Below are 18,437 nucleotides of genomic sequence, written 5' to 3'. Positions count from 1 at the left end.
TTATTATGCAAATTCTATTTAAGTGTCACAAAGATGAAATATTTTGTTTTTCAGTGTAACTCATGGATGGCATTGTGTGTCAGGGCTCTTTTGATCACTGGAAACAATCTCGGACACCTGTGATCATTAGATTGGCCGGTGAGCCCAATTTAAGGAAAAACGACTAAAGGACGGCGTTCCACATTATTAAGCCATTTTCCAGCAATATGGGGAAGAAAAAGGATCTCTCTGCTGCCGACAAGCGTGAAATTGTTCGATGCCTTGGACGAGGTATGAAAACATTCGATATTTCACGAAAATGTAAGCGTGATCATCGCACTATGAAGAGATTTGTGGCTGATTCAGAGCACAGACGGGTTGGTGCAGATAAAGGCACATTGAGGAAGATTTCTGCCAGATCCATGCATCGGATCAAGAGAGCAGCTGCTAAAATCCCATTACATAGCAGCAAACAGATATTTGAAGCTGCTGGTGCCTCTGGAGTCCCACAGACATCAAGGTGTAGAGTCCTCCAGAGTCCTGCAACTGTGCAGAAACCTTCTATTCGGCCACCACTAACCAATGCTCACAAGCAGAAACGGCTGCATTGGGCAAAAAAATACATGAAGACTAATTTTCAAACAGTCCTGTTCACTGATGAGTGCCGTGCAACCCTGGATGGTCCAGATGGATGGAGTAGTGGATGGTTGATGGACGGCCACCCTGTTCCAACAAGGCTGCGACATCAGCAAGGCGGTGGTGGAGTCATATTTTGGGCTGGAATCATGGGAACAGAGCTGGTCGGCCCCTTTAGGGTCCCCGAAGGTGTAAAGATGACCTCTGCAAAGTATGTGGAGTTTATGACTGACCACTTTCTTCCCTGGTACAGAAGGAAGAACTATGCTTTCCGTAATAAAATCATCTTCATGCATGACAATGCACCATCTCATGCTGCAAAGAATACCTCCGCATCAATGGCTGCTATGGGGATAGAAGGAGAGAAAGTCATGGTGTGGCCTCCATCCTCCCCTGACCTCAATCCTATGGAGAACCTTTGGAGCATCCTCAAGCAAAATATCTATGAGGGTGGGAGGCAGTTTACATCCAAACAGCAGCTCTGGGAGGCTATTCTGACATCTTCCAAACAAATTCAAGCAGAAACTGTCCAAAAACTCCCAAGTTCAATGGATGCGAGACTTGTGATCTGCTATCAGATAAGGGCTCCTATGTTACAATGTAACGTGACCGCTTCAAATGTTTACAAAGTTACAATGTTGGGAAAAGTTTGATTGAAATAGCTTTTGATTTCAGTAAATTTGCTGCAAACACAACAAATGACAATTTTTCAGTTCTTTACAACCTATAAAGTGTTTGGAAACTTCCTTGCGGAATAATTTGGAACACAAATCCTGTTATCATTAGGAGGTTTGTTCAATAAAATGTGAATTGTACTCTTATAGTTGTAACCTGAGAATTCTGCCGACTGATATTTACATCAATTATTGAGGGAAATGAGAAAAATATCATCTGCAGAATAATTTGGAACACGGTGTATGTATGGGGTCTGACCTACAGAGATCCATGACCTGGTGAAAGGTACAGGACCAAGAGGAGTTAAACCTGTGTATGCATGGGGTTTGCGCTAGCGCATTAGCGGGACCCCGTTCTGTTACTGAGAGTGAGGTGACAGAGTTACACTGGCTGGTGGAGGTGGCGTGGCTCATGTGGCTAATGTTTGATGCTTCACATGACCGCTGCCTCCACCTGGTCCCAGGCATTGGTGAGTACGTACACTGGTGGAGAGTGAAGGCTTGGTGTGAACTGGGTGAGTTGGCCCTGGCCACAAGCTGCTGACAAGAGAGCCAGGTGGATCAGCATTGTTCATTATTGTTTTTTGCTTCGTGAAGCTGAACCCCCTGCACTGGCAACCACATGTAAACTTTTCTACAATAAACTTGGCCCAGAAAGCCCTTAAATACAGTTCAAACTAGCACAACTCATTGAAAACAGCATCTACCACACTGATCATAATCACCCCAATATCACACTATTTCTTTTTTGGATTATTTGTAATGGGATCTGTTTTCTTCCAGGACTTCTGTAGAATCTCTCCCACCCTCTGGAACTCTCTACCTCAATCTGTCCAGCTACCTCCTACTCTGGCCACCTTTAGGCGATCCCGAAAAACTCATCTTTTCAGAGAAGTCTATCCCGCTTCCAACAACTGAACGTTGAACTCTTCCATCAGCTCGTCTCCCACAGTTGTATCATTTGTATTGGAATGTAAGCTCTTATGAGCAGGACACTCCTAACCCTCTTGTATCTTATTGCATTGTAACCAGGGGCGGACTGACCATTTGGAAACTCGGGCACTGCCTGAAGGCCCGGGTTCAAGCTTGCCTGATTTTTACCTTTATGCTTTGCAGAGGAGGGGCATTTATTCCATGTGCATGATATCCTGGTGCTTAAGTGAGCCCAGGAGGCACAGGTTGAAGAGGGAAGGCTGAAATATGCAGATATTGTCCCTGAGTGCAAAGGCCCTAAATGCATGTACATCCAGCAGAGATGTATGTTCTAATGTGCTGGGTTGTATGCACAAATTTAGGATTTATTTAGTTTTTTAAGTTTTTATTCAATTGTTTTCTTCCCCACACACGTCAGTATAAATCATTAACCTCTCCAAGTACCAATGCAGTCCTCCTCTCTGGTCCAGTTCCTCTGAGCCCAGGGTGTCAAGAACCCATCTCCTGGAAGGATGTTATTAAACCAGCCTTCTCTGTTTCAGCAAGACTGCACCCCTGTGCACAAAGCCAACTCCACAAAGACATGATTTGACCAGTTTAAAGAGGAGGAACTTGCACTTCCTGCACAAAGCCTTGCCCTCAGGCCTACTGAACACCTTCACTCCCTAAAGACATGATGTGACCAGTTTAAAGAGGAGGAACTTGCGCTTCCTGCACAAAGCCTTGCCCTCAATGCTACTGAAGACATGGTGGGACCAATTTGGTTTAGAGGAACTCAAGTGTCCAGCACAAATCCCTGATGTCAACCCTAATGAGTGCCTTTGCTCCAAAAAGACATAGATTGACTAGTTTGGTGTGGAGGAACTTGAGTGTCCTGCAAAGAGCCTTGACCTTATTCCTACTGAATGACTTCACTCAATAAAAACATGGTGGGACCAATTTGGTTTAGAGGAACTCAAGTGGCCTGCAAAAAGCAATGACCTCAATCCTACTGAACACCTGTGCTCTGTGAAGACATAATTGGTGTGGAGGAACTCAAGTGTCCTGTATAGATCCTGACCTCTTTCCTACTGAATACCTTTGGGATGAATTGGAATGCCATTTATGAGCCAGGGCCAGGGGCGGACTGACCATTTGGAAACTCGGGCACTGCCCAATGGCCCGGGGTCAGTAGGGGGCCCCATGAGATGGCCCTGGTACCTTTTTCATAGGCTTTTTTGAGTTTGGGCAAGGACACAGGGGCCCCATGATCCCCTATTGCCCGGGGGCCCCATGAGTTGTCAGCCCGCCCCTGATTGTAACTGTACTCTCTCCCTTTAGATTGTAAAGCTCTGCACAAACTGTTAACAATATATAATTCTTTTATAATGACAATAATATTAATATCCCTTTAAACCATCCTCGACATACTCTTCCTCCTCATTCCTCCTTGCATGTATGGTTTGTTCTGACTAGACCTGACTTCCACACACAATTAAGCATGCTTTAAATTTTAATTTTCATCTGTTGAGGTGGTTACAGCGAGCATCCTTATCTTTTCCTTTGTCTGTTTAGGGCTCAGATTTTTGTAGCTGGCGGGGTGTCGGCACACCTGAAAAGTCCCCAGCTGACAGATTGCGCCTGGCACTCCGACGGCTCCCCGCCATTGATTTCCATCTTCTCAACACGGCAAACTTTTAATTACCGCATTGTTCCTGGACAAGAGATGAATTATTTTCAGGGCTCCAAACTATTAATGAATCAGCACAGCAAATAAGTTAAATATTCAGGATATTCTATTAACATAATAGAAGAGTGCTGGCAGCTGGGACAAAAATATAAAAGAAAGAAAGAAAAAGGCGCCATCTCTATCTCCCTCTATAATTTGCATCACATTATATGGAGAGGGGAAGTTGAATATTCAGTCTCGTTAGCAGGCACCTTCTCCGTCTCAAGTTTTAATTGGCGCAGTTTTGTGGGAGAGGAGATAACACAACGCTTTCTCCTCTATTTACATGCCGTGTACAAGACTTGTTAAAGAAATTGAAGGTACCTTTTATATCGCTCTTTAATTAAAAGGCTTGGAAGTATCGGAGGTTTATGAAAACATCCCATATATTATAGCTGGAGAGCTGGTGATGTGGAGGGCTTCTGGGCTTTCGTTATTGGGAAGAATCTGAAGGTCATTGGTTGTTCGGTGCAGGTTTTGTGTATCAAATTGGTCATCATCCTCTGTCGAAAAAAAAATAACACAGCGACATCAATGGCCTGCAAAAAATGACCTTCAAGTCCGTAACCTAATATGATACTAAAATCTAAGGACTTGGAAGCAAATAGAAAGAACTGGGTTCAAAATATCAAATAGAGACAGCTGCCAATGGCAAAATAAATCTCCATGATGCCATCAATGACTATGGGGTGGAACCTGGGAACTAGCCGGGGAAACAAATAGAACCAACTGGCCATTTAATGGAAGGAACTGTTTCCTATGGGCTAAAGAAAGCAACACGTACAATGTGTGCTCATGGTGGCCTCCCAAGACCTCTTGCTCCCTAGCTCTCTTGTTAATTCTTTCCATTCTTGCCTCCAGGACTTCTCAAGAACCTCTCCTATACTTTGTAACTGCCTAACTGGCATGTCCAGGCCCTGACTGGCCAAAGGGCACACCAGGCATTTTCCCGGTGGGCCAGGGCCGCCTGGGTAGGTGGGGTACCTGGGTGATCCATCCATTCCTCTACTGCTGATGATGAGTGCCTGCTTCTCCTCCTTTCCCTCCTGAAGGCATTCAGTGGCTGCAGGAGAGGAATGGATGGGTCGGTTCCTCTATGTGCCTCCCAGCCGCCCCTCCTACCCAGGTGGCCCTGGCTGCAAGGGCCCTTGGGGGGAACCTTTATCTCTGCAATCAGGGAGCCTATATAGAGCAACAGGCTTCCTCTGGTTTCTCACCCAGGTGCAGTGCAGTGTGGGTTTCTATGCCCGACGCGTAGCCTCCTGTGGCTGGCAGACCCGATGGTCTCCTTACCAGCCAGTAGCTACTTTACTGACTGAGTTGATGGGTGGGGTGGAGCTGTGGCCATCTTCACTTGCATGCACAGGTGGCTGCTCTTGCTGAAGATGATAGAGGACTGGGAAGAGAAGCATAGATGACCACCCCGAAAGTCTTTACCTCCATCCATGTGGTGAATCAGCAATGCATCAGCGTCCTACCGTGGTTAGTACACTTCTTACTGCTCACTGCTCCACCCCACTGTGTAATGCTCACTCCTCCGCCCTATACAGCCCTCCTTACTGTGTACTGCCCCCCCCCCCCCCCCACCAGGGGCAGACTGACCATTTGGAAACTCGGGCACTGCCCGAGGGCCTGGGGTCAGTAGGGGGTCCCATGAGATGCCCCTGGTACCTTTTTCATAAGATTTTTTGAGTTTGGGCAAGGACACAGGGGCCCCATGATCCCCTATTGCCCGGGGGCCCCATGAGTTGTCAGTCCGCCCCTGCCCCCCCACACTGTATACTGACCACTGGCTACCCACACTGTACACTGCTGCCCCCCCCTCTATACTGCCCACTGCTCCTCCCCACTCTATATTGCTCCTCCTCCCAATGTATACTGCTCACTGCTTCCCTCCTCCTCAACTGTATAATGCTTCACTGTCAGAGCTTCATGCCTATGCTGTAGGGGGCCCATGCAGCTTCCCTGTCACTAGGCGGGTGCTACAGAAACCCAAAACATATTGCTAGTGCCCATTGGCAGAACTACCAGGGTTGCAAAGGTCGCACTTGTGACTGGACCCCAGCATTTTGCCACCGTGGTGGGCCTCGTTGCAGAACATGTAAAAGGGTCCCTCATCGGGACCTTAATAAAGTCCTGAAAGTCTGGTTTACCTGTAGCAATGGAATTTTTAGATGCAGGAAAAGAGAAATATGGGTTCAAGCTTGCCTGCTTTTTACCTTTATGCATTTATCCCATGTGCATGATATCCTGGTGCTTTAGTGAGCCCAGGAGGCACAGGTTGATGAGGACAGACTGAAATATGCAGATATTGTCCCTGAGTGCAAAGGCCCTAAATGCATGTACATCCAGCAGAGATGTATTTTCTAATGTGCTGGGTTGCATGCACAAATGTATGATTTATTTAATTGTTTTATTTAGGTTTTTTAAGTTTTTATATAATTTTTTTCTTCCCCACACACGTCAGTATAAATCATGAACCTCTCCAAGTACCAGTGCTGTCCTCCTCTCTGGTCCAGTGCTGGTCCTCCACCCAGTTCCTCTGAGCCCAGGGTGTCAAGAACCCACCTCCTGGAAGGATGTTATTATACCAGCCTTCTCTGTTCCAGCAAGACTGCACCCCTGTGCACAAAGCCAGCTCCACAAAGACATGGTTTGACCAGTTTAAAGAGGAGGAACTTGCACTTCCTGCACAAAGCTTTGCCCTCAACCCTACTGAACACCTTCACTCCCTAAAGACATGGTGGGACCAATTTGGTTTAGAGGAACTCAAGGGTCCAGCACAAAGCCCTGATGTCAACCCTAATGAATATCTTTGCTCCATAAAGACATAGATTGACCAGTTTGGTGTGGAGGAACTCCAGTGTCCTGCAAAGAGTCTTGACCTTATTCCTACTGAACGCCTTCACTCCATAAAAACATGGTGGGACCAATTTGGCTTAGAGGAACTCAAGTGGCCTGCAAAAAGCAATGACCTCAATCCTACTGAACACCTGTGCTCTATGAAGACATAATTGCTGTGGAGGAACTCAATTGTCCTGTATAGATCCTGACCTCTTTCCTGCTGAATACCTTTGGGATGAATTGGAATGCCATTTATGAGCCAGGGCCAGGGGCGGACTGACCATTTGGAAACTCGGGCACTGCCCGATGGCCCAAGGTCAGTAGGGGGCCCCATGAGATGGCCCTGGTACCTTTTTCATAGGCTTTTTTGAGTTTGGGCAAGGACACAGGGGCCCCATGATCCCCTATTGCCCCATGAGTTGTCAGTCCGCCCCTGGCCAGGGCTTCTTACCTAAGATCAGAACCTGACCTAAAAAATGGGCACATTTCCCACAGACACCCTGCAAAATCTTTTGGAAAGCCTTCAGTTTAGGTATTTCATGGATGGACGAGTTTAGTGTGGAGGAACTCAAATGTCCTGCACAGAGCCCTTACCTCAACCCTTCTGAACACCTTTGCTCCATAAAGACATGGATTGACCAGTTTGGCGTGGAGGAACTCGAGTGTCCTGCACAGAGCCCTGACCTCAACCTTACTGAACACCTTCACTCCATAAAAACATGGTGAATCCAATTTGGTTTAGAGGAACTCAAGTGGCCTGCAAAAAAGCAATGACCTCAATCCTACTGAACACCTATGCTCTATGAAGACATAATTGAACCAGTTTGGAGTGGAGGAACTCGAGTGTCCTGCACAGAGCCCTGACCTCAACCTTACTGAACACCTTCACTCCATAAAAACATGGTGAATCCAATTTGGTTTAGAGGGACTAAAGTGGCCTGCAAAAAGCAATGACCTCAATCCTACTGAACACCTGTGCTCTATGAAGACATAATTGGACAAGTTTGGTGTGGAGGAATTCAAGTGTCCTGTATAGAACCCTGACCTCTTTCCTACTGTATACCTTTGGGATGAATTGGAATGCCAATTATGAGCCAGGGCTTCTTATCTAAGATCAGAACCTGACCTAAACAATGGGCACATTTCCCACAGACAACCTTTTGTAAAGCCTTCAGTTTAAGTATTTTATGGATGGACTAGTTTAGTGTGGAGGAACTCAAATGTCCTGCACAGAGCCCTGACCTCAACCCTTCTGAACACCTCTGCTCCATAAAGACATGGATTGACCAGTGTGGCATGGAGAAATTTGAGTATCCTGCACAAAGCCCTGACCTCAACCCTACTGAACACCTTCACTCCAATTTGGTTTAGAGTAACTCAAATGGCCTGCAAAAAAACAATGACCTCAATCCTACTGACACCTATGCTCTATGAAGACATAATTGGACCGGTTTGGTGTGGAGGAACACGAGTGTCCCGTATAGAGCCCTGACCTCTTTCCTACTTAACAGCTTTGGGATAAATTAGAATGCCAATTATGAGCCAGGGCTTCTAATCCAAGATCCAGTACCTGGTCTCATAAATGGGTACAATTTCCCACAGATACCCTCCAAAATCTTTTAAATTGAATATCATATCAACAACTTGTTTATCAGCCAATAAAGTCAAACAGATGGAGGGCTTGAACCTTCAGATATCCAGCTACAATATAACTAGATTAATCAGCATCAAAAGCGGCAGCTTTGGAATTGGGATGTGGAGGTCTGCAACAGATTGGAACCAGTGAAAAGCTAAACATGATTTGTAAGTTATTGGACATTTGGGAATGGACCATAGGCTGAAAGATATGTTCAGGTTGGAAATTATTTAGTCTGAGAAAAGCAATTGTTCGATAACCCCTGAGATAGCTCACAGTAGGTACATACAGTATATTATATATATATATCTTGTTATAGATAAGAATTGAGTGCAGTGGATGAAATTAGATGTCTACCCTTCACCACCCAATGAAACGAGAGACAGGGAGACTGAGGGAGATGTGTGAATCATTACTGCTTCCAACTGAGAAATTCAATGTCTGATATATAAAGCTCGACACGAACATCAGGCATCGCTTTGCAGCTGAATTTAGTAATTACTTCAGAAAAAAAAGTTTTGTATTGGCATTAAATTAGAGAACATTCAATGTTTTTGAGTGCTGAGACAGAGAGAGAGAACATTAACGAAGAGCTGTCTTCATGAATCCTGCAGACACGGTAGGAAAGTGAATCTAGGCGGGAGGTACAAAAAGAAGCTACCAATAAGGAAAGCAACAACCTCTGCTCATGGTAAAAGGTTTTCAGGGTTTATTTAGAGGAGAAAAGTTACAAAATAAAAGTAAAGATAAAAAGAGATTATTGCACACGGAGGTCTTCAGAGAAAAGATGTGTTAGGCTAAGGACCTGACCTCTTGGTCAAAGGGGAGGCTTTGAAATTCCAGTTGGATAGTTGCCATTTAGGAAAACATAATCTTTATTTACTTTAACTCATTTACTGAAGAATTCACTTGAGAAACTCACAACTAATTACAAGAGACATTCATTTCTGATATTTTGGAACATCTCAGCTTGACTGTGTCCCAGAACACGTAATGGTAGAACAACGCGATTAACTGTCTCACCACATTACACAACGAGGCATTCCAAGGACCAGGAGGACAACAATTTGTTCCAACAACACCTTTCAGAAAAGTCATTTTTAGCAAGTAAACCTGTTATTTATAATGAAACTAAAATTAGAATATAACTAACATTAGAATATAAACACTTTTAATGTTGTCATTTATTCATTAGTAAAACATAGAAGTATTTTTATTTATCACTTCAGCAACTTATAACAAGAAGAAATGTTTCAAGAAATCTGTGCAGTCTGCAAAATATCTCTTGCTATTGCCCTAATTTACCACAAAAGAACAACCCACAATAAATTCTCCTGCTCCTGATAATTGCAGTGATACCATATACAGTGAAGGAAATGCGTATTTGCTCCCCGGCTGATGTTGAATGTTTGCCCCTCACAAAGAAATGATCGGTCTAAAAATCGAATATTCGGTGTATTGTAACACTGAGACAGAATAGCAACAACAAATTTAGCAGAAATGCGTCTAACAAATGATGACTGATCTGCATGTTCATGAGGGAAATAAGGATTTGATCCCCTATCATTCAGCAGGATTTCTGGCTACCAGGTGTCTTTCATACAGGTAACAAGCTGAGATTAGAAGCAGTCTCTTAACCACTTCCTGTCCGGACACTTTCACCCCCCTTCCTGTCCAGGGCAATTTTCAGCTTTCAACGCTATCACACTTTGAATGACAATTGCGCGGTCATGCAATACTGTACCCATATGAATTTTTTACCATTTTTTTGAGACAGATAAAGCTTTATTTTGGTGGTATTTATTCACCGCTGGGATTTTTATTTTTTTTACTATGTAAATGAAAAAGTCCAAAATTTTTTTTAAAAAGTGGGTTTTTTTTATAAAATTTTGAAAATAAATAATATTTCATCCTAAATCTTGGCCAAAATTTATTCCGTTATTTTTTTAGTAAAAAAAAAAATCCAAATTAGTTTATAACCAAAAATTATAATTTTTAAACATTTTTTTTACATTTTTATTTTATTTTTTTTATATTATTATTTTTTATTTTTATTTTTTACATACTGTCACCCTAGCAGTACAGTGTCACCATGGTGACACTGTACTACTTGTGGGGGGTGATGAAGATTTTTTTTTTTTTTTTTTTTTACACTGATTGCTTTTACACCCATATAGGATGTAAAAGCAATCATTTCTCTTTCTTTCTGTCTGCATTCTTGCAGTCATTGAGAAATACTGAGTGAGCTGTGATTGGTGACAGCTTGTCACATGGTACAAGGCTGTTGTGAATAGCCTTGTACCATGTGACCTCTGTGATCATTCACAGATTTCACACGTAGTAAGCAATGATGTCACAAGTGACATCTTGCTTACTACTTTGCATGTGATCACTGATTCGCCAATCAGTGATCACATGATCGGGACCTCGTAGAGAGGTCCCGTCCGACGATCGCTGTTTCACTGTGTCCGGAGGACACAGCGGGCACCGGATCGCGGTGGTGTGCGCTCCCAGGGAGCGCGCACAGCTAGAAAAGGCGGGTGCTGTTTACGAACAGCAACCTGCCCCTGGAGTGCCGCCGCCCTGCCGTTTATAAACAGCAGGCAGATGGCAAGAGGTTAAAGGGAGTGCTGCTAATCTCATTGTGTTACCTGTATAAAAGACACCTGTCCACAGGACCAATCAAACAATCAGATTCCAAACTCTCCACCATGGCAAAGACCAAAGAGCTGTCCAAGGATGTCAGGGACAAGATGGTAGACCTACACAAGGCTGGACTGGGCTACCAAACTATGGCCAAGCAGCTTGGTGAGAAGGTGACAACAGTTGGTGCAATCATTCACAAATGGAAGAAACACAAAACAAGTGTCAGTCTCCCTAGGTCTGCACCATGCAAGATCTCACCTCGTGGAGTGTCAATGATCATGAGAACAGTGAGGAATCATCCCAGAACTACACGTGAGGATCTTGTCAATGATCTCCAGGCAGCTGGGACCACAGTCACCAAGAAAACAATTGGTAACACACTACGCCGACAAGGACTGAAATCCTGCAGTGCCCGCAAGGTCCCTCTCAGGGATGGACTGACAACTCATGGGGCCCCCGGGCAATAGGGGATCATGGGGCCCCTGTGTCCTTGCCCAAACTCAAAAAAGCCTATGAAAAAGGTACCAGGGGCATCTCATGGGGCCCCCTACTGACCCCGGGCCCTCGGGCAGTGCCTGAGTTTCCAAATGGTCAGTCCGCCCCTGGTCCCTCTGCTCAAGAAAGCACATGTCCAGGCCCATCTGAAGTCTGCTACTGAACATCTGAATGATGCAGAGGAGGACTGGTGGAAAGTGTTGTGGTCAGATGAGACCAAAATTCAGCTCTTTGGCATCAACTGAACTCGCCGTGTTTGGAGGAGGAGGAATGCTGCCTATGACCCCAAGAACACCATCCCAACTGTGAAACATGGTGGAGGAAATATTCTGCTTTGGGAGTGTTTTTCTGCTAAGGGGACAGTACAACTGCACCGCATCAAAGGGACGATGGACGGGGCAATGTACCATCAAATCTTGGATGAGAACCGTCTTCCCTCAGCCAGGGCATTGAAAATGGGTGGTGGATGGGTGTTCCAGCATGACAATGACCCAAAACACACGGCCAAGGCAACAAAGGAGCGGCTCAAGAAGAAGCACATTAAGGTCCTGGAGTGGCCTAGCCAGTCTCCAGACCTTCATCCGATTGAAAATCTGTGGAGGGAGCTGAAAGTTCGAGTTGCAAACGTCAGCCACCAAACCTTAATGATTTGGAGAGGATCTGCCAAGAGGAGTGGGCCAAAATCCCTCCTGAGATGTGTGCGAACCTGGGGGCCAACTCCAGGAAACACCTGACCTCTGTGATTGCCAACAAGGGATTTGCCACCAAGTACTAAGTCATGTTTTGTGAAGGGGATCAAATCCTTCTTTCCCTCATGAACATGCAGATCAGTCATCATTTGTTAGATGCATTTCTGCTGAATTTGTTGTTGCTATTCTTTCTCTTAGTGTTATAATACACCGAACATACGATGTTTAGACCGATCATTTCTTTGTGAGGGGCGAACATTCAACATCAGCAGGGGATCAAATACACATTTCCTTCACTGTATGTATATATTATGTTGTATGTACCCCTAGTATAGCCAATAAACAATAGTGAGTATTTTGCTTATTTTATTCTACCTAAAACGCACTGACACAGATTTTTTTCTGCAATTTTTAAAAAATTATACCTAACATATACTGACCTTTGACCTGAACCCTAACCCTGAACTAGATCAAACCTTAAAAAAACCTATTTTTAATTTATTTTTTAATTATTATTTTTTAAAACATATTATTGTTTGTTTCTATTTCCTTCTCTGGCAAGGAGAGAAAGATACAATGTATATGTCTCTCCTTTCAGAGGACAAAAAAAAAAAAAAAACAGTGGTGGCTGCACAGTGACTGATCAGTGCGATAGGTAATCAGAGGCCATCACAGAGATCGGGTGATCGGGAACTGGGACTCCCAGTTCCCAATCATTAGTAGCAGACCCAGAGCTCTAAGTGACAGCTTGATCTCTGTGCTGGGAGCCCATGATCGAGAGCGGTCCCAGCACAAACATAGGAACACATATGCGGTGCCCAGGTTTAAAGCCCACCTCCTGGACACCACATATATGTGTTACCGTGTCATAAAGGGGTTAATGCAATCAAGCAAGATCAAACAGGAGATAGATACAAAGTAACATTGTTTATAAACATCGATCAGAAGGTAGATGGAGAAATACAAAGTAACATTGTTTATAAACATTGATCAGACGGGAGATAGAGAGATACAAAGTAACATTGTTTATAAACATCGATCAGAAGGTAGATGGAGAAATACAAAGTAACATTGTTTATAAACATTGATCAGATGGGAGATAGAGATACAAAGTAACATTGTTTATAAACATCGATCAGAAGGTAGATGGAGAAATACAAAGTAACATTGTTTATAAACATCGATCAGACAGCAGATAGAGAGATACAAAGTAACATTGCTTATAAACATTGACCATATGGGATATAGAGATACAAAGTAACATTGTTTATAAACATTGATCAGATGGGAGATAGAGAGATACAAAGTAACATTGTTTATAAACATTGATCAGATGGGAGATGGAGGGATACAAAGTAACATTGTTTATAAACATCGATCAGATGGGAGATGGAGAGATACAAAGTAACATTGTTTATAAACATCTATCAGATGGGAGATGGAGGGATACAAAGTAACATTGTTTATAAACATCGATCAGATGGGAGATGGAGGGATACAAGGTAACATTGTTTATAAACATTGATCAGACGGGAGATAGAGAGAAACAAAGTAACATTGTTTATAAGAATTGATCAGAGGAGAGATAGAGAAATACAAAGTAACATTGTTTATAAACATTGATTAGACGGGAGATAGAGATACAAAGTAAAATTGTTTATAAACATCGATCAGACGGGAGATAGAGAGATACAAAGTAACATTGTTTATAAACATCGATCAGACGGGAGATAGAGAGATACAAAGTAACATTGTTTAGAAACATTGATCAGATGAGAGATATAGAGATACAAAGTAACATTGTTTATAAACATTGATCAGACGGGAGATAGAGACATACAAAGTAACATTGTTTAGAAACATTGATCAGACGGGAGATAGAGAGAGACAAAGTAACATTGTTTATAAACATTGATCAGACGGGAGATAGAGACATACAAAGTAACATTGTTTATAAACATCGATCAGACGGGAGATAGAGACATACAAAGTAACATTGTTTATACACATCGATCAGACGGGAGATAGAGATACAAAGTAACATTGTTTATAAGCATTAATCATGGGGGATATAGAGAGATACAAAGTATCTCCAGTCTGATCAATGTTTATTTATCAATGTTACTTTGTATCTATCCCCCGTCTGATCGATGTTTATAAACAATGTTACTTTGTATCGCTCTATCTTCAGTCTGATCGATGTTTATAAACAATGTTAGAGAGATACAAAGTAACATTGTTTATAACAGGAAGAAGGGTCAGCCACACACCGGAGGATAGATGAATGTAGTGTGTATTTATGAATCCATAGGACACACAAAACACTGGTACAAGAATACAGGTCCTGTTTTCATGTCCTGGTGTTTTGTGTGTCCTATGGATTCATAAATACACACTACATTCATCTATCCTCCGGTGTGTGGCTGACCCTTCTTCCTATTGCATCGTGTGTGGTGGTGAGCCAGATCCTGCACCTGTTGTGGATTCATCTGGATTGTTTGCCTGAGCGGCAGGGGTGTCCCTAGGCTTGGTGTCACCCAGTGCGGTAACACTTGGTGACACCCCCTCCAACGATCCCCACAGAATGGATGGGATCTGCGGATTGAGAATAATGAATCAGAGTCTGATCCATTATGCTCCCGTAGGGACGATGACTGTAGGGACGATGACTGTAGGGACGGTGACTGTAGGGACGATGACTGTAGGGACGATGACTGTAGGGACGGTGACTGTAGGGACGATGACTGTAGGGACGATGACTGTAGGGACGGTGACTGTAGGGACGGTGATTAAAAAAAATTGTAAATGCATTGAAAACCAATTAATCCATTCGTATTGCAAAAAAAAATTGTAAACCGAAACGCGGTTTCCCATAGGAGTGCATTGAAAACCAATTAATCCGTTCCGGAGGTCAGAAAAAAGTAAAAAAAAAAGTATTTTATCTGTTCAAAACTCTTTATAAAGTGCAATTTAAAGGCATAAATACTGTACAGGGACATGATTAAAATTTAATTTGTAAATGCATTGAAAACCAATTAATCTGTTTTGGAGGTCAGAAAATAGTAAAAAAAAAGTCTTATCTGTTCAAAACTCTTTATAAAGTGCACTTTAAAGGCTTAAATACTGTACAGGGACATGATTAAAACAAAATTTGTAAATGCATTGAAAACCAATTAATCCATTCTGGAGGTCAGAAAAAAGTTAATAAAAGTCTTTTATCTGTTCAAAACTCTTTATAAAGTGCACTTTAAAGGCATAAATACTGTACAGGGACATAATTTAAAAAAAAATGTGTAAATGCATTGAAAGCCAATTAATCAGTTCCGGATGTCAGAAAAAAGTCGAAAAAAAGTTTTTTCTGTTCAAAACTCATTACAAATTGCACTTTAAAGGCATAAATACTATACAGGGACATGATTAAAAATAGTTTGTAAATGCATTGAAAACCAAATAATCCGTGACGGAGGTCAGAAAAAAGTAAAAAAAAAGTCTTATCTGTTCAAACCTCTTTATAAAGTGCACTTTAAAGGCATAAATACTGTACAGGGACATAATTTAAAAAAAAATGTGTAAATGCATTGAAAGCCAATTAATCCGTTCCGGAGGTCAGAAAAAAGTCGAAAAAAAGTTTTTTCTGTTCAAAACTCATTACAAAGTGCACTTTAAAGGTGTAAATACTGTACAGGGACATGATTAAAAATTAATTCGTAAATGCATGGAAAACCAATTAATCCGTTCCGGAGGTCAGAAAAAAAGTAAAAAAAAGTCCTACCTGTCTTAAAGTCTCTATAAAGTGCACTTTAAAGGCATAGCACTGTACAGGGACATGATTAAAAAATAAAATTGTAAATGCATTGAAAACCAATTAATCCGTTCATATTGCAAAGAAAACGTATAAACTGAAACGCGGTTTCCCATAGGAATGAATTGAAAACCAATTAATCTGTTCCAGAGGTCAGAAAAAAGTCGAAAAAATTTTTATCTGTTCAAAACTCTTTATAAAGAGCACTCTAAAGGCATAAATACTGTACAGGGACATGATTAACCACTTGACCTCCTGAGGATTTACCCCCCTTAATGACCACGCCTCTTTTTGCTACTCAGCGCTGCACTAATTCAACTGATAATTGCGCGGTCATGCAATGCTGCACCCAAACGAAATTTACGTCCTTTTTTTCACACAAATAGAGCTTTCTTTTGGTGGTATTTGATCACCTGTGCGCTTTTTATTTTTCACGCTATAAACAAAAAAAGGCCAAACATTTTGAAGAAAAACAATATTTTTTACTTTCAGCTATAAAAAATATATAGTAAACTCAAAGTTAGTTATAAATTTAGACCAAAATGTATTCTGCTCCATGTTTTTGGTAAAAAAAATCCCAATAAGTGTATATTGATTGTTTTGTGTGAAGTTATAACGTCTACAAACTGTGGTATAGATACTGCAATTTACGCCATTTTTTCGCTATACAGCGCTCCGCTAGTTTAACGGACAATTGCGCGGTCATGCAATACGGTACATAAATAAAATTTACAGCCTTTTTTTCCCACAAATTGAGCTTTCTTTTGGTGGTATTTGATCACCTGTGCGATTTTTATTTTTTGCGCTATAAAAAAAAAGGCTGACAATTTTGAGGAAAAAAAACAATATTTTGGACTTTGCTATAAAACATGTCCAGTAAAAAAAAATTAAAAAATCAAATTTAGTCATACATTTCTGCCAAAATGCGTTCTGCGACATGTCTTTGCTACAAAAAAACCCAATACTTGTAAATTAATTGGTTTACGTGAAAGTTATAGCGTTTACAAATGGCGGGAAAGATACTGGGATTTTTAGTTTTTTTTCTATACTAATAATGGCAACGATCAGCGACTTATGGTGGCGATCAGCGACTTATGGCGGGACTGCGGCGGACATTCTGACACTGGGGGGGTACTGACTTGGGGTCACTGACATCCCCAGTGACACCAATACAGTGATCAGTGCAAAAAAAAACACTGACACTGTACTAATGGCACTGGGGAGGAAAGGGTTAAGTTTATTATTCAGGGAAAGGGTTATCTGTGTGAGGGGGAGTCTTTTACTAGGGGGGGGTGTGCTGGATGGAGACAGGCTGATCGGGAGAGAGAAACTCTTCTGTCCCGATCAGCGTGTCAGGAGCTGTCAGGGAAGTGACAGAAAGCACAGCTACTGCAGCTGTGCTCTCTGTCACTGATTGCCGCCGATCGCTGGGACAGGGCTGGTAACGACCGGCTGTGACCCGGCGACTGACATCCGCGGACGTGATCGGCGGGACAGGTAGGGCGGTGGCGCGCCTCGCACGCGCCCCCTACCAGTTTACAAAACACATGTTTTAAAACGTGGTTTTGCCTGCCCGTGCCGCCCTGCCGCCGTATTTCTACATGGGCTGGGCGGCATGTGGTTAAAAATGAATTTGTAAATGCATTGAAAACCAATTAATTTGTTCGTATTGCGAAAGAAATTTGTAAACCGAGGCATTATTTTCAATGGATTTTCATTCGTGAACCGAGGTCCGCCTGTAATTCGTGTCACCGCTGTACTAAGGCTCTTTCATGTACAAGCATTGTATGGGGACTATTTCCTGCCCCATAAATACAGTACTTGATGCTGCCGCAAATGTCCGGAGAATTTCCACTGGCTGCTGCACACGATGTAGTTGTTGTATTTTATTAATGGCACCTGGCCTATGAGTGTAGGAGTCACTCCAGCGGGGACACCATATGTCAGAATTATGAAGTGCCCATGGATGACGTCCCCAGGCTGCTGACTGATGACCTGTCACTGCACTCTACAGATACTTCTGACGTTGGCCATCCATCTAGATTACAATGGAAGAGGTTTGTGAAACAAGGCGAGTTGGAGACTCCTGTCCGCCTTCCTCCGCTGACTCCGACTCCTTGCTTCTTTATTACTTGAAATGTTTATTGGGTGGCAGAGAGTGATATACTACAGGAGGACATTTTTCACCCAGCTAAGTGAGTCTCTGTCTACCCAAAGCTTGGGGGAGAACTATGAAGCGAAGTTACAGTGTTTTTTTTTCACACATTTCATGTCTTTCCTTAGAAAAGGTCAAGACTGAAGGATAACATTTTTAAATTATTCATGTAAATATGATGCATTGTCACATCAATTCAGCAGGTGGCGCTCCTGCCTCATTTTCATATTTTCCAGTTTC

This window comes from Staurois parvus, unplaced genomic scaffold, assembly GCF_062004578.1.
Source record: "Staurois parvus isolate SC_StPar_1 unplaced genomic scaffold, SC_StPar_1.0 ptg001174l, whole genome shotgun sequence".
Classification (NCBI taxonomy): Eukaryota; Metazoa; Chordata; class Amphibia; order Anura; family Ranidae; genus Staurois; species Staurois parvus.
This window is presented reverse-complemented; position numbering follows the sequence as displayed.